This window comes from Neodiprion lecontei, chromosome 1 (genome assembly GCF_021901455.1).
Source record: "Neodiprion lecontei isolate iyNeoLeco1 chromosome 1, iyNeoLeco1.1, whole genome shotgun sequence".
Taxonomy (NCBI): Eukaryota; Metazoa; Arthropoda; class Insecta; order Hymenoptera; family Diprionidae; genus Neodiprion; species Neodiprion lecontei.
Genome location: NC_060260.1, coordinates 37,977,703 through 38,001,966, shown reverse-complemented (window position 1 = coordinate 38,001,966; position 24,264 = coordinate 37,977,703). Strand labels below are relative to the sequence as shown.

The 24,264-nt window shown below is 39.3% G+C and overlaps 2 long non-coding RNA genes across 9 annotated transcripts in view; one reads left to right on the top strand and one right to left on the bottom strand.

Moving 5' to 3' along the window:
• The first annotated feature begins 549 nt into the window (after positions 1-549).
• On the top strand, positions 550-2,904 carry LOC124295475. Its single transcript, XR_006905421.1, has 3 exons — positions 550-1,418; positions 1,797-1,949; positions 2,076-2,904. It is a non-coding gene; the product is annotated as an uncharacterized LOC124295475 (long non-coding RNA).
• A 1,261-nt stretch (positions 2,905-4,165) lies between these two features.
• LOC107216669 overlaps positions 4,166-24,264 on the bottom strand; it is a 75,627-nt gene continuing 55,528 nt past the window's right edge. For 3 of the 8 annotated variants that reach the window (XR_006902536.1, XR_006902534.1, XR_006902532.1), the window contains 6 exons: positions 22,600-22,811; positions 13,289-13,369; positions 13,063-13,143; positions 5,090-5,322; positions 4,812-4,973; positions 4,166-4,717 (listed from right to left, as the gene is read on the bottom strand). This is a non-coding gene — a long non-coding RNA (uncharacterized LOC107216669). Of the gene's footprint in view, positions 4,718-4,811; positions 4,974-5,089; positions 5,323-5,725; positions 6,602-13,062; positions 13,144-13,288; positions 13,370-14,984; positions 15,405-22,599; positions 22,812-24,264 lie in introns of those variants that run through there. The other 5 variants (XR_006902539.1, XR_006902540.1, XR_006902538.1 and 2 more) reach the window with 3 other exon arrangements.

Sequence of the window (24,264 nt, the reverse complement as noted above, 5' to 3'; positions counted from 1 at the left end):
TTTGATTGTAATTGTAGGTGCAAAATTTTTTGCTTATTGCAACGCTTAATCTGTTTGTTTAGTTTACGGCGTTTTTTCAGCTAATCGAAACCGTAGCATCAATTTATTGCTGCACCAAAATCAAATTATCTTAATTGTTACAGATGAAAAAACAAAAAAATAATAACGTGCCAGTGATCATAATTACGGAGAATTGTGTAAGAACTGTTAGATTTTCTCTTTGCAGCTACCAAAATCGTACGTTTTTCGGGGGTGAGGTTGAAATTCCAAATTTGAAACGTTCCGAAAGCGCCAAATTCCGAAGTTTTCTTTCGAAGGAACAAAATACCGAAAGGACACAACTCCGACAAGTCAAAGTTCCGAAATTCAAAAATCTGAAACATTAAGACTCGGAATGATCGAAGATTTTCAGTTCTGTGAATTTCTGGCTTGATGAAATTTCACCACTTTGATCTTTCTTTGTTTTGGATTTTCGTTCGGAATCTTGGTTATTCTGGTTTTTGGTTTTTCTAAATTTTCACACCCACTCGTTGAGTAAACTAAGCTGTGTGAGTTATTTTAACTTTCGGAATTTCACGCCATGATAACTTTATTATTCGGAATTTTGCTCTATCGAACTTGAATTTGCTCCATTGAAATTCGTCGTTTCTTCAAGGTTTGATTTCTCTGCTTCAAGTTTCTCGATAAAAAATACGAAATTATGCGTTTTCGGAACTTTTCAAATTCGGAACTTCAACGCCGCCTCATTTTTCAGGCATCACTCACACATCGACGATACACACTTGAGGAACTGGCAAGATACGCAAGGGCGACAAAACTGTCCGGTATAAAATGCGGTTTGAAACAACAACTGGACGCGTTTGCTTATCTGTACCGTCGTCGACCCAGTTTAGAATCCGAGGAAAGTCAACCAGCGAAGCCTTGCGATACGATGCGAGCAAGCCATTGAGCCTCGACTATAATCTCACATCCTCGCGGACTCAAAAGCGCGCGGACAAAGCACAATTGTTCATTGTTATTATACGGTTGAAAATTTATCATTTACTATTCAAAATTTACATCTACAACGCACGGCAGAATTTATTCAACGCCGCATATACTGCGGTTATTGCTGTCGCTACAAGCAGGCGGCACAACCGGTACTTACCTTTGATGTGATGTCGGTTATGCAATGCGTCGACTTAATTTATGCAATCCGCGGCGAATGATAATTGCAACGGAGAACCGCAGCCACGTATCTCGCAACTCGAGCGCTGTCAATCGTTCTCGGAATACTTCGGAGGCCTGAATTATTAACGAGATTTGAGCACACGAGTCGCAGGCCTTGCCTGTAGAACAAGACGGCCCTAAGGGAATCTATATTTGCCCTATATAATATACGGTCACATTTTTATCAATCTTCCTTATCACGTTTCTGGGTACGTGCCTTTTTTTATACTTCGACGATTCGTACGAATGTACCAAAAGTACAGTCCAGCCAAAGAGCTGTGAGGAAAGTTCATCCAGTTTCGTTTACCTGAAATGAAATTTATCGTTACATGCCTGTGTATTAAATCATCGTTGAAATGAAAAATTCGTCCAAACTTCGCGATTTTTCTCACGATCAGTGGGTTATAGAAATGATTCGACGATGAGGTAAATTGAAGATCGTGAATAATTGTGATATTGTGTCTGAAATTTATGGTTTTAAAAAGTTTTTTTCTTTGTTAATAAATTGTTATTTCAACAAAAATTCAACTCGACTGACTTCAGTTGCACTTTCAAACCTTCGTTACATCGTATTTCTGCCTTTACAGCTCTTTGACTGAACTGTACGTTTGATCTCAGCCTTGAGCCACTCGAAATCACTTCTGCTGATGGTAGATATCTGTAATCAATTTTATAAAAATTGGATTGAATTCTCTGAAAGATAAGAAGCAGGAAAATACAGCCAAACTGTGATCGTTCTGGTAAGAAAGTTTTCCTTTCATCAATTATACTTAGTCATTGAATTTTTTAACGTTCTAGGCTTTCCAGATATTCTTATTCATCGATTTGAAGTGAGAATGAATTTGAAACCATTTTGTGATTTTCAGGGTCCGGACAATTATGCGGGACCACATTCTGCGCAGCACAAATATTTTATGGACAACTTTTGTGATACAGCACACCGCAAGTTGAACACAAGTGAATGTTTCCCTAATATCGGCTTTTCTAGGAATGTTCATGGCGGCTGTAATACAAGCCAGCTGAATAAAGCAAGGCCTGTGGTAAATATACTGTTATTTGAGGTTTGAAAAGAGGATTTTCACTACATGACCACTGCATATTAAGAGAATGGATATACGTGCAGATCGACGAATACAAATTGTGGTTTAGAGAAATTCCAAGTAGAAATACGACGTGCAATTACATGTTGTGCAATATACCCCGCTGAATTTCATTCGGCCTTCCCAGTTTCCGCGGTCAATAAATATTTTACGCACGCCGTGTATAATGCGCAATAATTATATCGATGTGATTCTGATTTCAAGACCAGAAGTGTCTGACTGAAGACTTGCAGCAAAAGCAAGGCAAGCCCGGTGATTCCTTGGCCATCACTGGCGTTCAACATTGAAATTGTTTTCCGGGCGAACTTAGGTCTGCTACGACTCTTGCCGCGTTTAAGCGTGACTTTACCTGCATCTTTTCCGGACTGAAGAGTCTCGGTACAGTTGATGATCGTTACTGTTGGTGTTTCCTTTCTTTGATTTTTGCTTTCGCGATACGTGTGTATTTTTTTAGGCCAGATGTAGTCTTAGGTCTAGTTTCTTAGCTGTGGGAATGTTATACATATATGTGTGGATCTTTTACAATATTGTATCTCTGGTAATTGCCTTTTACGATCTGTTTCCCAACACTATGATGAAAAAATAAATAAACACCATGAACCAACAACCATTGACCCCTTTGTAACCGAAAAACAGAAAATTTGCTTCATAATTTCTCTGCTGTTGGTCCCATGCACTGTTCGCTGCGTTTTTTGAGCTGCTGAGGGTCCAATTGGTCGGGAGAAAGTCGTACAAATTAATTCTGAGACGAAAGATGTTTTGGTCAAAAAAAAAGGAAGGTTAACCCCTTTGTACTTTTGGCGAAAATTTTCGCGATTTTGGAAAGTTCTGGAATAAATTCTTTGTGGCACTATTCCGACGTAATTTTACAAGAGAAATCGATTAAGCGCAGTCCCAATACGCTGCGAGCAACGGATCAACAGTTACAGCCAAAAAACGAGGACCTGTGTTTTTCACATTTTTCAGTTGAAGATCATTTCGTCGTCATTCCTCTGCTGTTGGTCCCAGGCTCTTTTCGCTGCGTTTTTTGAGTTCCTGGGGGTCCAATTGGTCGGGAAAGAGTCGTACAAATTAATTCTGAGACGAAAGATTTTTTGGTCAAAAAAAAAGGAAGGTTAACCCCTTTGTATTTTTGGCGAAAATTTTCGCGATTTTGAAAAGTGCTGGAATAAATTCTTTTTGGCACTATTCCGACGTAGTTTTGCGAAAGGAATCGATTAAGCGCAGTCCCAATACGCTGCGAGCAACGGATCAACAGTTACAGCCAAAAAACGAGGACCTGTGTTTTTCACATTTTTCAGTTGAAGATCATTTCGTCGTCATTCCTCTGCTGTTGGTCCCAGGCTCTTTTCGCTGCGTTTTCTGAGTTCCTGGGGGTCCAGTTGGTCGGGAAAGGGTCATACAAATCAATTCTGAGACGAAAGATTTTTTGGTTAAAAAAAAGGAAGGCTAACCCCTTAGGATTTTTGGTGAAAATATGACGATTCCGAAAAATGTTTGAATTGCATCATCCGTACGCTATATCGACGTAATTTTACGAGAGGACCTGATTGCGCCAAGGTCGAACACGCTGCGAGCAACGGCCGAGGAGCGGCAACTGCAAAAACCAGGAACTTTTCAACAATTTTCTCAATCGCAGGTCCAACTCTGTTTTTGATATCCTCAGCGCATTCTTAAGGGTTCAGTCAGTCTCAGAAGAATCTTACAAATCGATTTCAGATGGAAAAATGTCCGTATCCAAAAACGCCAAAAAAGCAAGGTCAACCTCTTTTACCAATGTATCAAGAGCTTCGACCAAAATACGGGAAATTTGCACAGGAGTTGTGAAAAGGTCGGTAAGAAAAGTCACGAATATATAACTACCAAGTTTTGGCTGTTTATTTAATACGCCTTAATCTTCATACAAGTGTTGGGGTGTCAGTGTGTAGTATTTTAACAAGTTACCCAATAGTACTAAGTGAAAGTCGAAAAGAAATCCAAAAGTATGTTAACATTGAACATTTCGTAATATGTTTGAACATTAGAACAGCACAAAGGATTGCAGTACATATTATATTAAGCAGAACATGAAAAATATTATATTAGACAGTCATTGTCGTAGTTAGTAAGTATATTTCAAGTTCTGGCTTGCGTACAAGCGCAACGCACCCCTGCAAGATACGATATGTTACATTTGATACTGTATCGCTGCTACTTTTTGTAACCTGGATTGAAACGAATAAATAATTGAATTTTCCAATATTTTATTCGCAATTTGTCAGTTGTTAATACCACGATAATTGGAACGCCTTTTTTGGAATCCTTGATATCTGGTTAGTCTAGGCAAAGTCGTATGAATGGATTCAGAGATGAAAGGTCTTTGGTGAAGAAATCGTGAAGAAAGGAAGGCCAACCCCTTCGGACTTGCGCTGAAAATTTCAACAATTATGAAAATGTTGGAATCAATTCTTCGTCGCACCATAGTGTATACCGTCGAAAGCACATATCGGGTAGTTTAATCACCGTTGTTCTAATTATTCGGCCCATTGTTGTGAATCGAAGCCGTGGTCGTCGATCACGATGAAGCGACAGGATAAGAAACCATGACGATAAGTCGAGTCGCTGTTTCCCATCCACCGGCTGAATACTCGATTGAAAATAAAGTAAGCATCGTACTTCTCACATCTGAAATAAGAAAAAAGTTGAATATGATCGGTACAAGGGTTTTATCACAAAATATATTCTATAATATCCGCGAAACTTGTTACTCGCAAAAGCGATATATTACAATTAGAACTCACAGTTTCTCCTATAAAGAATATAACGCGATTGGTGACATCAATTTTCTCCATCCATTTCCGCAGCTGAGCTTCGTGATCAAGATGAAATAAACGACGCGCGCATATAGAATCGCAGCCATACATTACACGATGTTCCTCATCGCGTGGAAATACCGCCCGCGACACTAGACGCCCCCTCTTTCTTATCCCCCATGCATGAGCGAAAGGCAGAATCGCCCCCCGCAACTCCGTGCCTGCAAAAGTGCGAATATTATACACGTATATAAACTACAAGTTATAACACATATATATATACACACACATCTCGTATAATCCAATGCCGTTATTCTTTCGCACGAGGGCACGAAGAATTGTCTGCGCCCATATCGGCGAAGTGAGCAAATACCCCCCACCTCCATCCCATAGACGGGGCACGTCCGCCATTTTTTCACGTGTCTGTGCACGATTGCGCGTATGTGTAAAAGTGTGCACAACAAACGCACAAGCACGCGGGAGAAGGAGAAAAATCAATAACTCCATCGTGCATCCCGTGCCCCATTTCGGACCCCCCACCCCCCTTTTGCCCTTATCCTAACGTTGTAAAGTACAGAGCGCGGGGGAGGGAAAGGAAAGAGGGTTAACACACGGTGCCGTTACCGCTGTTGCTGTTGCTGTTGCTGTTGCTGCAAGGTCGGCAGCCTTGCCTCTGCCCTTCCACGTCCTGGAAATCGACCATGCGTGATAGGGGGCGTAGGGAATCCCCGCGACAGACGGCAGTTGTGGTCGATTGCCCCCCTTTTTCTCCCCTCAGTCTTGCTTCCCTTGTGCTGCCCCCTTCGTGCCGAAAGAATCGCGGATCGAGCGACTTTTTTTTTCAATCTTTCACGTTGTTTTTTTTCTTATATTATATGTGTATACATTTTTATTTTGTTTATTTTTTATTTTTATTTATTTTTTTTTTTTTTTGCCTTGATTGAGAGGAAAGGAGAGAGCTGAGATTAGAATTAACCATTGCGCGGCATACCTATTGTTTGTAACACCGGTGTCGAACTAAGATCGTTCGAGACTCCACGTCAAAAATCATTGCTTAGAAACGGTGATATCTATTCGAATAATTTGAAAAAAATTCTGGGATATTCTTTAATTATGATATTTCAAGGCGAGTTGGATATCTTTGGTGAACTTAACTTTCGAATGTGGCAAAGAAATTCATAAAACAACAAAATAACGGGAAATCAATCGTAACTCACTGAATTTTTAGCTTCAAGAAGAACAAAAAAACAAAAAGAAACAAAATATGGACATACTCCGAGATAGGAAAAAGGTATTTGTTTTGCGAATGAGTGAGATTGAATTTTTGGAATAAGAAAGAATTAACGATTTTTACGATATTTCATAATTTATCTTGGATCAAATCAGATTATTTTGGATACTTTTTATGTGGAATTTAAGGTGAACATGCCGTGGGATTATTTTGACCCCGGTGTGCAGCGTGAGGGCTAAGAAGTTGATGGACTGTAACCGGTACTGTACCTAGAAAAATGAAGTGTAGAGACAACTAGATTCTTCGTTGTGTGAAAGAAAAATTTGATTTCAAGAGCCTTTTGATTTTAGATAAATCAACCCAAATTTTATCAACAAAACAAACCAGTTCGTGGGAGCAAGAAGCTCCGTTGTTTGAATACCATCAGCGCTTCGTTTTTTCGGTTGCAATTGATGTGACGAAGTATGTGATTCGTAAAATTTGAACTCTTCCGAGGAACGATTTTCCTATATTTATGCACAAATCGGCTGGATCAAAAAATCACAAATTCGCAATGTTACAATGATGTACTTTGCAGGCTGAATTTTGAGTTTCGAGAGTGTCACCGAAGGTGACAGTAAATGTATAATTAAGCTATTCTTTCTATGATGGTGTTTTGTAACCTGAATTAGTCCGAATCTTGATGATCGCCGGTGAATTCTGGAACCAATCGTGTACCTCGAATTGAATGGTAGGCATTTTTACAGCGGCCATTTTGATTATTTTCTGGTTTGCTGAATTCACGCGTCACGTGATTTATAGTAGGTTCGTTACAACATTCGCTAAGTCTTCGATTAATCTGGGCTTAACTACGAAATTATTTCACCCTGCAAGAAAGTTAAGAAAAATTTACGCTGAGTGTAATTTCACTATTTTTACGTGTATATTTTTTCTCGCGCTGCGATTATCGCATAATTTTTTTGAAAGTATCCGAAAAGAGATTTTAGGTGCCAATAAAAACGGTCGAGCAGTGATATGGATTGGAAAGAAGAGGTTGTTACACTGAGAGAAATTTTCAGTACCGGTTACCGCCCAGTCCTTAACTATTTTCATTTTTTATCACAATCGAAAAGATATTTTCTTGCAACTGTTGCGAAAATTTAACGCTTGTGCAACGATAAATCGACGTTAAAGCCTTGTTTAATTAAAAAAGTAGATTAAACCTCAGAAACTGATTTTGCGTTGCGATAACCAAAAAAGGATCGACGATAGCGAAAAATGGTTTCGCGTACCTCGTTTTTCGTAATCCCAACAATATTCAAACAATCTTTTCAACGACACCTGTTTTACTCAATTCTTCTAGTCACTACGACAAATGAAATTTTTCTCAGTGTAGTTCTGTGAAATGAGCGCCGTCATATTTATTTTCGATATTCGATTTATTCGACTCTCGACATACATACGTACATGGTACAATAAAAGTTGTACAAAGTGCATGGAGTTTCGCCAAGCAGAAACAACAATGGTCGATAAATTGATATTCGAGACGGGTGTAACAGGATTATAACACTTTATTACTATGCCGTGCGTGCAGCCACCTCGAACGGCTCCTAACTTCCAGTGACCGTCGGTTTTTCCAAACTCTACGACACTCGGAGCATTTTCGGTTCTTTGTCTTCTCGGAGTCGGCGTGCACGTTGCTAAGTCAATGTTTAATTCAAGTCTAAACAGTCGCCGAGCTCCGTTACATTCTTTTACCGTACGCGACTTCTCAATATTTACAGCCGTGTACGAACGCTCAGCAGCTTCGGTCAGTCAATTAGTCTACTGATTATGATAATAGTTGATAAAACAATCGTTCGAAATTGGATATCAGAGTTATTGGATTCTTTGTTTTTTTTTTTTTCTATTTTATTTCAAAGATCTCACGATAAAAATTTATCTCCAATTTTAAAAAGAAAACGCGCTACTTCCGCATGTGGTATAATTTTAATACGCACGAACGAAGGCGAGGCAAGAATTAAAAATCTATTTGCTTTCAGCCGCTGGAAAAGGAATTGAATAAATTCAAGAGAAGAAACGCAACATAGCGTGAAGGTGAAAATATAATATAATAATGCAGGTGTGCAAATGTTTAGGTATTTTTTATTCGTATGCATATGTGTGTGTGTGTGTGTACATCAGTTGGAAAGTGTGCCAATGACCCTTATTGCAACGCCTCTCAAGCATCGCGAAACGTGCAATTATTTGCCGCAAGGTAAAAGTTTCATGCAATTGACCAAATTTACCGAGAATTGTTTTTCACCTTATGCATGTACAGCTGCGCAGACGATTTTGCTGAGTTTACAGTACGAGACTTCGGTCGGCAGTAGTTCTCAACATCTCGAGTCTTCGTCCAAGTTTTCTCAGTTTTCACAGATTCGGTGAAATTTAGTAAAGTTTTTCGATTCACAAGAGTGCATGTTTCAATAACAGACAATTCCGAAGTTTGATTCTGGAGTTTCAATTTTCTCGTAGATTTCACCAGCATTTTTAACAAGTTACACAATAATCTCGGGTCAGCTTTCTTCTCCTATCACTCAAGCGGACCTGAGCCTGCGATTATTAATTTTTCCCCGAGTTTGAGCGAAGCGCGAAGTATGTAAGTAAGTTAATTTACGAGTTCTGTCAGAATTGAGGGATAAGTATACGCAGCGCAAAAAGCTGCTGCAGGGTTATCAAGTTACACACCTCGGTACTGCTACAATGCTATGAAAGGTTATTGATTGTTTTGACTCGTAAATTTCAAACACGTTTAACGCTGCGGCATGTACGTCGTATACATATAGATATGTATATACAGATAGGTATACACAGACGTTTAGAACAAGCTTTTTTTCTATTTAACCACTTATATTTTTCGGATTCTAACTACTTCTCGAACACTGAACGCACATTGTTTACACTCTTGTCTCGATAATCTTAATCCTCTCGCGATAATTACACTTATAACTTTATCACCGCACGTATGGTTGATTTATCAAATTTACGGCTCACTTTTATTACACATGTACTCGAATAATCGTAACACTTTTAACTACTCTTGCGTCTTTGCACACTTCGTTCGACCGCATTCTATGCTGCAGTCGATACGGTAGATATGTAAAAAAAATTATTTTCTACGAGCGAATTTGTGCAAAACGTAAGTAAACTAATCATCGCAAACGTTGCGTAGGTCTAAGTAATATTTTTCCTTTTTGTAACGCAAAGTGTCTCTTGATATCTTTTGTTGCTCTTACGTTTTCCACATCTTGTGAACAATTATAAATGCGACATTTGTTATGTACAATACAAATTTTTTTTCTTATTTATATCTTTGTTATCGTACTTGCTTCGCCTTATTTTCCCAGTTGATAACACGTTATATGAAATATCCGATTTGTTAGTTCGTAATATTACAAACACATATGTATCGTATACACGATACAAAGCGATGTATTATGCATAGACACATCAAACTTGCGAACCGCTGCGTAGAGCCTGCGATTATGATTATTCAAATGTGATTCTGCTTATTGTTAAATCTCGATTGACATTTGCGCAAAGATCTCTGACGGCGTCTCGGTGATCTTGATTGATAGTTTAGAACAGCCACGCAGTTGCAGATAATTACACAAATTGCGATATTGTTATGGTATATATTATAAACATATCGTACATACCGATAGACGGTAGGTAATACATTCTGCATGTACGATAATAAAACACGATGCTTGTCCGCTGAAGAATAAATATTAAAAACAAATTCAACGTACTGAATATTTATAAAATATCGCTCCCCCCTCCATGCTTTCTCTACATCGCCTGCGGCGTGGCGAAGCGACGATATTGAAATTGAAAATTACACCTAACAAGAAACCCTTTCGTGTCACGTGCCTGCCTCTCGCACTGAGAGAAATTTTTACTTCCGGTTACCGCTCAGTCCTTGACTATTTTCATTTTTTACCACGATCGAAAAATATAGTTCTAGGTAGAAAATGAAAATTAGTTTTCCAGCCGTTACCGAAAAGTCTGGTATCCGTTACTGTTCTTTCTCATTACGATCACTGTTGCTATATTTTCTTGCAACTGTTGCGAAAATTTAACGCTTGTGCAAGAATAAATTGACGTTAAAGCCTTGTTTAACTAAAAAAGTACAGTAAACCTCAGAAACTGATTTTGCGTTGCAATAACCAAAAAAGGATCGACAATAATTTTTCGTTTTTCGTAATCCCAACAATATTCAAACTGTTTTTTTTTAACGATACCTGTTTTGCTGAATTTTTCTAGGTTGTAATTACAGATCGCATGTAAACGATCATCGAATAGGTTGGACGATTTCCATTCTAAAAAATAAAATACGTTATAAATATTAATCAGGTATTCTATTCTCCTCTTTTGGCATAAAGTTCAATTTTAAGGAACCGATTATGCGCCAGGATCAGATTCAGTGTATCTGAAAAACGCTTTAGAGACTATTGGGACTTTCTTAGACCTGCTTCGTTGCGAAAGCTTTTTAATCGCCAAACCTGGGCGTTGTAGTAAATTCGTCAAGCGGGAAAGAACACGCGAAGTTACGACACTGCGCACCCCACGGACCCGTGTCTGCACGGCTCGTTAACGAGCCCCCGTAGACGCGTGGCAAAGAAGGGGCCCATCGTGGTTGGGCCCACCGGGTCTTGCGGGCCCCTCGGCACGCGACCAGCTGTCCCGTCGTCCCGAGCCCTCCGAAGGGACGGCTGAATATTCAACGGGCTGGATTAGCTCAACTGCTCGGGGTCAATGGACTCGGTTTCTGTTGTACTTACTGAGACAGAACGAAGATATTTAGCACCGTAGCACTTTACTATTCGATGATGGTTTTGGTGAATGATTTTGAGAGGCGTACCTTATAACCATTGTTTGATCTTTTATGTAAATTATACACTACGCGAGATCTATGACGAGGTATTCACCGATCGCAATAAATTTTCACTAGTTGGAGTATAATTGAATATAAATTTTAGAGCGTTGTTTCACCTTGTTTGGAAATTTTACGCGTAAAATTATTGAAATTTATCAAGAATCGAACGGTGAAATTAAACGGAAATTTTTGAAGTACATAAGTATCGTAAATTTCCTTCAACGGACGTTTTTTGATAATTGATCCGTATGTTATGCACGTGCATTTAGTTACCGATAATAAATAGATATCGTCAATATCGGTGAAACGACGGCATTCCCGTTCGTGCTCAAAAGCATCGAGACAAATGAATTCGTCGTAGAAAAAATGACGACGGACTCGTTCGTCCGCAATGAGAAAAATTTCATTTCTTACAGTATCTAGAAAAATTGAGTAAAACAGGTATCGTTGAAAAAATTGTTTGAATATTGTTGGAATTAGGTAAAACGAGGTGCGCCTAACCATTTTGCGCTATCGTCGATCCTTTTTTGGTTACCGCAACGCAAAATCAGTTTCTGAGGTTTACTCCACTTTTTTAGTTAAACAAGGCTTTAACGTCAATTTATCGTTGCACGAGCGTTAAATTTTCGCAACAGTTGCCAAGAAAATATAGCAACAGCGATCGTAATGAGAAAGAACAGTAACGTATAGAAAAGTAATTTTCATTTTCGACCTAGAACAATATTTTACGATTTTGATAAAAAATGAAAATAGTTAAGGACTGATCGGTAACGGGAATAAAAAATTTCTCTCAGTGTACTTATAATAGGTAGCAAAACACGTAGAATTAGATCGTGATTAGTAAAGCGTTGAAATTGAAACTGATACCGCAGTAACTCGATCCACATCGCTGCTCATGATGCATAATACGTTGTAACTGATTAAGGAGAGAATAATCGTACGTAAGTGTTTCTTTCTTTTTTATTTTCACTTATTTTTCTCTCTCTCTCTCTCTCTCTCTCTCTCTCTCTCTCTTTTCTTTTTATCTTCATTCTTCCTCCGCCAGCCGAAGAGTAGGTAAGTGCGAATGTTTACGAGGCTGGTTTGCAGAGCTCGTGAAACGTGAAACTCTGGCCAACCGGTCGCTCGGTCGGAGTGAGCGCAAACCGCGTAGGCAAGGCGAAAGACGAAGAGGAAGACGAGGAAGAGGACGAGGGGCGAGAAAGGAAGGCTCTGAACCCGCTGCACAAGACTGCCCGCGATGGACTTTTATACCCACGTGTATTCAGGCGACCTACACACCCATCGGCTAAATGCGACACACATGGGAGACGCCTACGTCGCCGGTTCTCAGCCTCGCACCATTCCTCCTCTTCCTCCTCCTCATCCTCCTCACGTCGCCGCGGCGTGTGTATCTTTTACGGTCGCAAAAACACTCGAAAGTTAGTCCCAAGTTCCGGTTTAGTATACGTAGACATTCTTCGGCCTGTGATTATTCCCCTGCTCTTTACTGCCCGGCACTTGGCTGTAATGCACACTTTGAAAGACAAGGATTTTCGCTTCGGTATATTCACGATTTTATGAAACTTCGTACCGTGGTTGAGAAAATCACAGTTTAAAGGTTGCCGTAATTATCGCAGAAACTCGTATGGGACAGCTAATTTTCGCAGGATGAAACAACCCTGTTCATCGAATACTTTTTAACTCTGATATTCGCGCTTATAATTGTATACTGTAAGATTGATAATTGTATAAACTCGTCGGAAACAGGAAGCGTGTAATATGATTGTTATTAAATTTATCGACGATGATCGATTTCACACTTTGTGCATTAGTGTACAAGGTACTTACACCTATACTTCCCTCTTCACATGATAGAATTCAATCTGCGAAGAACCGATAATCAATTGTACCTTGAAGTTTCTCTCTCTCCTGAAAAATAATAGAACTACATTTGCATTTCGATAAATGGGAAGATAACTAAATTATATATTGGTTTGGTTTTATAGCGATAGCGAAATAAAACGCTGGAGTTTTTTTTTTTTTTTCTCTCTTTACGTATATAATCTGCACTTACTCAATACTCGAGTCAACTTTCAACACCGACTAGCGCGTATAACGTCAAACACAAGACGTCTAAAGACGTGTAACACGGTATCTGTAATGAAAAATGAGCAATTTATCAGACATGGATAGAATTTTTTTTTTTTTTTTTCAAGTTACAGGCACCCATCACGTCGCGCAATTATGTCTCATCGCTTTACGTTGTGTATTTCGATTTTTAGCCTCGGGCAGATATTTCTCCGTGTTACACGTACAGCCGATAAGTTATACGAGGTTTATCTGAACGCCCACGCGGTGTTTTATAAATTTGGACACTTTAACGCGTCGACACCAATACGCGTAATAATAATAAAGAAAACTCGAAGGTGAAAATCGAGGTGTTGAATGTATACGTACAGGCTCCGGCGTGATGTTTGACCCCGTGTCACCTTTGTTTTAACCTTGACCAACTGTTGCGGCGTGGAACGATTATAAGTATAAAAAAAAGTGAGAGCTGCAAGATCACGCGGATTATGGAAAATGTAGTCTCATGGCTGAGGAAACCTCGTCGAAGATTTTGTGACGTGAATAATGAAGAAAAAGACGGAGAGAGAAAGAGAGAGGCCAAAAAAAATTTTAAAATAAAAATAAAATCACAAGAAGCCGATGCAAGTCCACTTCGATACGTTCTCAGTTTCGTCGTTCATCAGCTACGGGAAGCCCTCCCACTTCCGGTTGATCGAATAATATCCGAGGCAAGAGGCTAATGGTGATAATATGTGTTTAACGCTCGGAAAATTATTTCAACAAACAGCGTTGGGTTCGGTAAATGGGACTAGAAGATGTTAAAAACCGTTGTGACACGTTCTCTGTATCCTTCGCACGAATTGAGATAAAAAAAAACATACCGCGAGCCGCGATCGGATTATTAAAATTAAGCGAGAGCATCGTAATTTTGTTATTTCTTCCTGCAAACGCGTAGCGTGTGGGAGTGAAATTAAAAATATACGGTACGTGGCGATTAAAATCTGTCTTATTTGACAAGTGCGAAGGAGCGAATAGTTAGCTTTGAAAAATTGTGAGAGAACATAATACAGATTCGCTGAAGTTGTTGGCACTGTTTTTCGGAAAATACTGCAACACCGAAACGCGTGTACACCATTATTCATTAAAGCGACACGGTTTCGACCACTGCGAGAGAATTCCGACGGTTATAATAATAAAGCGTACACAGAGTATCAACTCGGTAACCGGAGCGCTTGAAAGTATCTGGCCGGAAAAACCTTCCATTCTTGCACTGAGAGAAATTTTTAGTTCCGGTTACCGTTCGGTCCTTAACTATTTTCATTTTTTACCATAACCGGAAAATACAGTTCTAGGTAGAAAATGAAAATTACTTTTCTATCCGTTACTGTTCTTTCTCATCACGATCACTGTTGCTACATTTTCTTGCAACTGTTGCGAAAACTTAATGCTCGTGCAGCAATAAATTGACATTAAAGCCTTGTTTAACTAAAAAAGTAGAGTAAACCTCAGAAACCGATTTTGCGTTGCGATAACCAAAAAAGAATCGACGATAGCGCAAAATGTTAACGCGTACCTCGTTTTTCGTAATTCCAACGATATTCAAACAGTTTTTTCAACGACACCTGTTTACTCAATTTTTCTGGCGACTTTAACAAATAACATATTTCTCAGCGTGTTTTCCCATCGTTAGGCTCTCTTCTCACCTTCGCCACTTCATACTCGTGAGCGGTACAACTTCCCGAGTCGCTTCTTACGAGGCCCGATCCCTCGGACGATCGTAAACAGCTCCGGTTTAGAGTTGTTCTCCTTTTTCCATCTTGGCTGTAACCCTTGCGCCGTCGGTTTAGAGTTGTTGACACGCAACGGAGGCTGCACAAGCAAAAGCACAAGCACAAGCATCGGCATCAACGGTCCATGGGTAGGGAGCCAGCAGAGTTGAGGCAAGACTTATTCATAGGTTTAAATTTAAACGTTTGCCCCTGGGCCGTTCTTCTCTCCGACTTTCTTACGTAAGGACGACCTCTGAAGGGTGAGCCTCTTGCGGGGTGTTTAGAGAACCGCTCCGATTCGCCACTATTTCCACACTTCCATGTCCATTGGCCACTGCGGACGAGGGTCGCCAGAGAGACTAGGCTAAGATTGGTTCCGAGAATCGCGCCTACGATGGAAACCTGCCAAAACACAAATTACCAGCTGCGGGGGGTCTTTGCCGCACTGACAGGGGTTAAAAAGGGGTTAAAACCTCGCTCCGAGTCCGACAAAAGTCAGAAAAGTAGGCAAACCTCTTTCCGGCCCTTCGTCGCGATCCCCGACCTTCCACTTCTCGTTCATTACCTGTCTTTTCTTCACTGAGAAAAATTTCATTTGTTACGGTAACTAGAAAAATTTAGTAAAACAGGTATCGTTGAAAAAACTGTTTGAATATTGTTGGAATTACGAAAAACGAGGTACGCGTTAAAATTTTGCGCTATCGTCGATCCTTTTTTGGTTATTGCAACGCAAAATCAGTTTCTGGGGTTTACTCTACTTTTTTAGTTAAACAAGGCTTCAACGTCAATTTATCGTTGCACAAGCGTTAAATTTTCGCAACAGTTGCAAGAAAATATAGCAACAGCGATCGTAATGAGAAAGAACAGTAACGGATGGAAAAGTAATTTTCATTTTCTACCTAGAACTATATTTTTCGATTGTCATAAAAAATGAAAACAGTCAAGGACTGAGCGGTAACCGGAAATAAAAATTTCTCAGTGTTTCTTTCGAAACGATTCCCTTCGTAGATGGAAAATCCGAAGCACGCGTCAAAATTGTGTGCCGTGAATTTGTTTCAAATCCCGCGGCTTCAGGTTTCAAAATGGCGGCCAACTGCAAGTGTTTCGAAACTTGATCATCCCGCAATCGTACGATATTCGTAAAATTCTATCTATGCAATACCTACAAGATGAGATCAGTTTACACCTTTTTCGATTTTTAACCACATAAATATCTCGATGCTCATTGTTCGATTCCTTGTTTCGAGCCGTCGCTTCAGGGATGAATCTGACAATGCGCGTCGAGATTCCAGACCTTGAGAAACGGAACCGTACAATCTCGCCCAAGAGGCGGTGTGTGAAAGGTGTTGGAGAACGGGAGTGAAGAATGCAGCAGGAAAGGAGACCCTGACTTACTGACCCTTTTACGTCTTTGGTCTTCGCGGCCTCCAGACGCGTCGTCGTCGTCGTGGTGTCGTAAAGTTTGTAAACACGCGTGCAGTCCGTAAGCATAGAGTTATAATAAGTAAGTATAAATTAATTACTGCGGATTTAACAGGCGGTAGGTGTAACAAATCGGCGGTGATTAATCAAACAATACTTTGTCCACACTCGATCGAAGCGTATACATATAACAATTAAAACGAGCGTGCGATTTAAATGAAACGAGAAAAAAAGACCAGCTCACCGGACGATTCTCAAAAAGATCTATCCCCTCCTAGATCACGGATCTGAAAAAAAAACCAGAAATACTCGTGCGATGAATTACGAAAATTCGTCAACCACGTGATATAATTACGCGATATTAGACCGATAAATAAACAATATATAAATTGGAACTAAGCGACGATGAAATAAAACCTGAGAACCAACGACGCGGTCGAATCTCTCCCTCTTCTCACCTCGTTTCCTTTTTTATTTTCGTTCCTACTTCAAGAAGGAAGGCAGAGGCGAAAGTCGGAGTGTATAGATAGAGCTGGTTTTGTGTCCCTCCTCAAAAAAAAGGGTGAGAAATAAAGAAAACGAGAGGAAGAAAACGCGGGCTTTGCGACTCGATTGGCCGGGGCGAGGCGTCCTTGCCTAACCGAAGCCTCGTGTTGGGGTGTAGATGGATTTTGGTAACGGCGCACGATTGGCCGATGAAACCGAGCCGGGATCCGATTGGTCCGCGCTCTCGGCCTCTTAGTCATCGCTCCAGATATGGAAAATTGGCGGCCCGCCAATTTCGGCGGAAAAACTCTCTTAAGGGGCTGCACTGCGCTCTGTAACCTCTGTTATATTAAACGACCCCGGCTAAAAATCGAACGGTTAGGTAGAAGATAGTTGCGCAATGTTTTCGCCCGGCAGCCGCGACCCGATTATCATTTATATTTTTTTTTTATCTTCAATGCTTGCAAAAGCTGCTGACGCCATTTTCTTGTTCACAAGATTTGGTTTGCCCGCACCTTATTTGTTTTTTTTTCTATTTTATCCCCAGAAAGTGAACCCTGACGAAACCGAAGCACGAAATTTGCGCGAAATATTCACTCGAGGATAAAATATTCGCAGTTTCGAGTCAAAGGTTTGATATTTTGTAGCGTAAAAAATGGAGAAAAAATTTTAAAAATCGTCGACTTCTCTTTTCTCCCCATCGTGTTTTTTTTTTTTTCTTTTTCAGAAACTATATTATTAACGACGCCACAGTCGACGATTCTGGGATATGGTCACCACTGTATTACAACAATTTTCCATGAATTATTGCTGGTCACATTATGTCGGCTATTACACGGCTGAACGAGTGTCTGCTGGGATAAGAAATAACACAAAGCGAAGGTAGCGCATGCAGCGGATAAACGTCGAGGACGGGTTTGTATTATACGGGCATAACGCGGGAATGATGATAAATTACACCACGTATAATATGTACATATATTTTTCGGTCTATGGCGAATGAAACTCTCTCTCTCTCTCTCTCTCTCTCTCTCTCTCTCTCTCTCTCTCTCTCTCTCTCTCTCTCTCTCTCTCTCTCTCTCTCTCTCTCGTATGGCCTTCGCTGCGGTTTTTAAACGCGGGACTTTACGACGCTCAGCGGGCTTTCCGCACTGTCTCATTTCGCGCCCGAGGGGAGAAACGCGACGTTAAATTTTTTATTCTTTCCTTCCTTTTTTGCAGAAAAATGGAGACAAAAAAAAAAAAAAAAATGAAATAAAAAAAAAGAACACAAGCACATATCTCTTTTCACCCTCTGCGAATCTCCTGTTAACTACGGTTGAAGGCTGCGACAACTTTTACACAGTGTGTTACAACCCGATGCTTCCTAATTTTATTTTCCTTGAACTGATCATTGGACTTGCATGCCGTGTTAATCAAATTATATACGAAGAAGTCAAAACGGGTATAATATATCTGGAATATAGGTATAAAAAAAAAAATTGTATAGATGAACCGTGGGGTTGTACATTTTTTAATCTATTTGTTTTTCAAGGTGTCACTCGGAAAACTTTCTGGCGAATACTGAAAAGAAATTTTCGTAAAACCTGAAGAAGGTAGGAAAATATTTAGAGTTCGCTACCGATTGTTGTCATACTATTTATTTATTTTCTATGCGTACGCCTTACGGACTTATAGATATATAAGTTTATTTTTTTCATATCGTGGTCCAATTAATCATTGTTCATAAAAATCAGTACTGAAAACGAAACAGGTACACCAAGGTGATGCGATATTCCTATTTCGGTAGCAAAAACTGTTATCCAAATTTCTCCGAGGCGATTAATCTTTCGGATAAAAGACGAGAACAGCCAACTGCGGAATCGTTAGGCGCTGTTTGCCGTTGATCGGTGAACGATTAACTGGACCACTATACAAAAAACAATAAACTAACGTATATACGTAAGCCCGTAAGGTGTACGCGTAAAAACAAATAAAAAATATTACAATAATCGGTAGCGACCTCTAAATATTTTCCTATCTCCTCCAGGTTTTGAGACAATTTTTTTTTTTTCAGCATTCGTCACAAATTTTTCGAGTGGCATCTTAGAAAACGAAAGTCAACGATGAACCACCCTAACTAACCGAACGCTTGTAACGTGTACATGGATTGGTGTAAACTTCGGTGCACGTTTCCTCTGTCTTGTAGAATGCACGATTCCTGATAATTATTATGTTGCACGTATATAGGTTCGTCTTTCGAACCGGATACCTTAATATACATATATATATACATATATATATATATGTGAAGGATCGTGAGCAGATGTCGCATTATCACCTATAACGTCTTTGGATATTGTAATTACACCCGCTCGCGCGAGTCAGCACGTGAGTCTGCTTTTTTGAAATATCGTTTCACGTGGTGTCAGATGTGATAGGTAGTAGGGTAGTGACGTCATGTCGCGGTAAACTGTTACCTCAAACAAGAGCTCGCAATTACGCGCATTTGAGAAAACTCTTATAATTCGTTCCTTAAAAATGCTTTTAGCCGCCGGTTAATCAACGATTCGAAAATCGAATCCGCAATGTCGCTAATTTATCACCTCGAGGAGTCGGTCTGTATCGAGAGACTTCGATGAACCATAAATTGTATGAAAAACGCCGTTTCTTGCGGAGCCAATTTGCAAATCCACTTTCTTCTATTTTAATTCCGAGATACGGCTCGAGCTTTCTATTAAAAAGCTCTAAAACATTGTAAACATCACAGGACTCTCCGACCGCGAAACTAGTGTTTACTTTTAAGATCCTGAGGTCAGGGTTTTTTCCCTATGGTTCAAAATTTACCCTCCAATTGTAAGTCTCAAATTTAGCAAATCAGATTACGAACAGAGTTCGACATTTGTCATAATCTGGTAAGATTTTTACCGGAGTAAGGACAAGTTGACACGCGTATCTGCGATATATCATTTGGCGGGAAATTCAAACGATTCTCAGAACAAACGACGAATTGAGAAACTGATTCAAAACTCCTAACCTATAACTTCGGACAGCCAAGTGTAATACTTGTTTATTCAGATATGTAATATCTTTTGAGCCAGGGTTCCAGACGATCGTTTCTACACAAGCAGCTCTTCGAAATGTGGTTACAAAAACCGCGTAGTTTGTTTCGTCGCGAATATAATCTGACACGGTATAAATCCCGTGGTTACGTAAATTTAGGTAGATACGGACGTCGTTTGGACGCGTGTGTGTCTGTATCGATCCTAAAAACGCGTCTTTGTCCTTCCAGCTTTAGTCAGTGTGTGGCCAATCGGTTTCCTAGCTTTATATTAATCTTGAACACCTGGGCAGCGTGGGCGTCAGCCATGACCCTCCCTACCATCATTGGGTCAAATCGGGCTTTCTACGACGTAACGGGTGTTCGGTTATAATCCATCGAATACGCGGAGAAAAATTTAACATGTTACAGTAGCTAGAAAAATTTAGTAAAACAGGTATCGTTAAAAAAACTGTTTGAGTATTGTTGGAATTACGAAAAACGAGGTACGCCTAACCATTTTGCGCTATCGTCGATCCTTTTTTGGTTATTGCAACGCAAAATCAGTTTGTGAGGTTTACTCTACTTTTTTAGTTAAACAAGGCTTTAACGTCAATTTATCGTTGCACGAGCGTTAAATTTTCGCCACGGTTGCAAGAAAATATAGCAACAGCGATCGTGATGAGAAAGAATAGCAACGGATAGAAAAGTAATTTTCATTTTCTACCTGGAAATATATTTTTCGATTGTGGTAGAAAATGAAAATAGTTAAGGACCGAACGGTAACCGGTACTAAAAATTTCTCTCAGTGTCCCGGCGTGCACTTGGATCGAAAAAGTGTTTTTCCACAGGTCAAAGAGCTCAGCTACCCAATTTGATTTGAAACTAACGAATAAATTGAGCAAACGGGATAACGAATATCGCCTAATCTTTTTTTACAACGAATCGGCTGGACTGTTTTAATAACAAAAGTTAAAAAGTAAAGAAAAAACGTTTTTCAAAATCTCCAAAATTTTTATTCGCACGCTGATATAGCGAAAAACGAATGAAACAAAATTTCTGCTATGTGATCGAAATGAATCTAATCGAATTCGCACAACGCAAGCTAAGATACGAATAATTCGAAAAAAGGCTTCTTATAATCAGAACGTTCAAAACAATTTATAAACTCTGATGTTTTTGATCATATTCCAATGTTTTCGGGCTCATTTTGCTCGCTGACTGAACGCGCAATAATTATCCGATTGTAAGAAACGTCGAAGAAATTTTGCGACACAGTATCGTCGCAACGCCGGAATGTAACCGTTGACGAACGCTTGAAATTCTGACGGGAAAGTTGATTCGAATGAAATTAAAGTAGCTGACGGATTTTGACGTGATACAAAAAATAATTCAACTAATTCGGTATTTTTTTTTTATATTTTTGTCCCCGATAGAAAACCACGCGCGTCTAACTCACCGCACAGCCACGGACTCGCGTTGTGTAAATATTTATACTGGCAACTACGTGGTGTGATGTTTTATTTCCTTGATTTTATCGACAAATAAACTGATTTCGAAGGCTCGCCACTGCATGCACAGCGGGGGATTCGCGGGTTCACCGACCAAAAATAATACAGCCATACGCTTGTGCTTATAGAATCTCCTACGTTATATATGTGTTATTAATCTCGACTCTCGAAATTATGATTTCTCTCGTCAGCTTCGAGCTGCGCCGTATGTATAAGAGGCGCCTATCGTTCCTCTGTACTCGACACTCTTCACATTCGAAGACTTTCGACGCCGCGTATATTTTCGGCGTCCCGACTCTTTCACCCGACACTTACTTACATCGTGTGTTTAGGTGTTCGTACTGTATATATGTATATAAGTATTGGGGTTGAATATTACTGAATATTAAATGAAAAGTTACGAAAGCGCCTAATTCCGAATTATTTCGGGGCGAAATTTGAAGTAAAGAAATCGTACTTTGAGGAAACGACAAACTTTCGACGACTCAAAATTACGAAATATCAAGTTGGGATAGAGCGAAATTTCAAAACATAAAGTTTACGTAGAGTAAAATTCGGAAAATTAAAATGTACCTGAATGGGTGTAAAAAATCAGAAAAACCGAAAATCAGAATGACCAGGATTCCGAACGTAAGAATGTCGAAAATCCAAGACAAAGAAAGATCAAAGAGGTGAAATTTCACCAAGCCGGAAATTCTCGCGATTAAAAATTTTCGGTCATCCGGAATTTCGATGTTTCAGATTTTTTGAATTTCTCGTTTTCGCAATTTCGGAAGTTTTAAAATTCGGAATTTCAATGCCGCCACAATTTCATGAGTTCTTTTCAATGTGAATTTGATCAATTTCGAAAATAAACGCCGTTACAAATTATTCCTTGGCATTGTTACAAGCTTTCGTCGGTGACCGTTGAATTTCAATACATTCGGTTGAACAATGGAATGATAAATAACAATCTGCACGTACAGTTTATTATTATCCCTCTAAAATCGAGAGGTGAAAGTCTGCTCACATATGTAAAATTAATCAAAAATAAATACAGTAAATATGTGCAGCAATTTGTTGGATTAACCCGGTTAATCAGCGAGGTTAACGAAGTTGATTGTTTTCGTACCGTTCGCGAAACGTGATGCAGACGTAATAAAACATCTTCTTTTTCATTTTGTAACTCGACTTTTCTTTTTCCAATTTTTATACAAGAGTATATGTATAACAAGGTCTGCAACGATTTATTACACGTTCTTTCTTCTTTTTTTCACCTCTCTTCTTCCTACCTCATCATCACGTTGTTCAACAACTTCTGCAAAGCAGCCTCGTTCCCCAAACCTGAAACAATCATTTCGGACATCTCAGCCAAGTATAACAGGTAAGTAAGTAAAAGATTTGTTTATTTACCGAATCCCAAATTTTCCACAGGAATATATGCGACAGCTCCTGATTGCGCCTTAACTATTTTCATTTTCTACCTAAATCGAAAAATATAGTTCTAGGTAGAAAATGATAATTAGTTTTCCAGCCGTTACCGAAAAGTCTAGTATCCGTTACTATTCTTTCTCATTACGATCGCTGTTGCTATATTTTCTTGCAACTGTTGCGAAAATTTAACGCTTGTGCAACGATAAATCGACGTTAAAGCCTTGTTTAACTGAAAAAGTGGAGTAAACCTCAGAAACTGATTTTGCGTTGCAATAACCAAAAAAGGATCGACGATAGCGCAAAATGGTTAGGCGCACCTCGTTTTTTCTAATTCCAACAATATTCAAACAGTTTTTTTTAACGATACCTGTTTTACTCAACTTTTCTAGTTACTGTAACAAATGATTGAAAAATTTTTCTCAGTGTATAATATACTCTATTAGGCGTGATTGGTACAAGCGTGTGTAAAATATAAGCACAAGGTACACACAAGAATACGGTCAAGTACACAAGTATTCCGTTTCGTGTTTACTTGTTACCTACTTACACGCATATGCGTTTAGAAACGGAACGAAATGGACTTTTGGTCAATATTTCGAACTGGAAAGTTTTCCCCAGAGAGAGAGAGAGAGAGAGATAGAGAGAGAGAGAGAGACAGATTGCAGTTTATCAATCACAAACATTGGTGAAAGAGAAAGAGAAAAGAAGATATGGATCAAATATTGCAGATCATGATAATCGAAATGAAGTATACCGTCTGCAAATATCGTATAATAACTTTGTTTGTCATTGGTTGTTGCTTGGAAGTATACGCGGAAAGAAAAATGTTGTAGTTTTTATATCTTCTGCGGTGAATACACGGTCAGCACTTTTTCACAAATCCGATAATAAGAGTTACGAAACAAATAGTAAGAATTACAATGTGCTTAGGTAGATCTATCACATTTTATGTAGAATTGACTCATATGTTTACCGCAGGAGATGTTAAGTCTACATTCCATTTTCTTCCACGTAACTTGGACAAATTCTCACAACGCGTAATCGCTGAACTGCTGTTATATTTTTCATGGATAAAAATATCGAGATCCTGTTATTTGTTTGTTTTGTTTTACGATTGTCCGAATACGTGTAAGCGCAGGAATTGTATTGAATTGAATTCTCAACGATAAAAACTTGACATCTCTGTACCCGAATATGATGAATGCTTTAATATAGAAGGATTGATCTGATAATCGACGCGTTCACCAGTCCAATTTTTCGACATGTCTGAATGCCAGATAAAGAGCCAAGATAAATTGTAGAACCGAATTACGCTGCTTGAATTGAAGTTGTACGTAAGAATACTGATCAGTAAATAAATTTA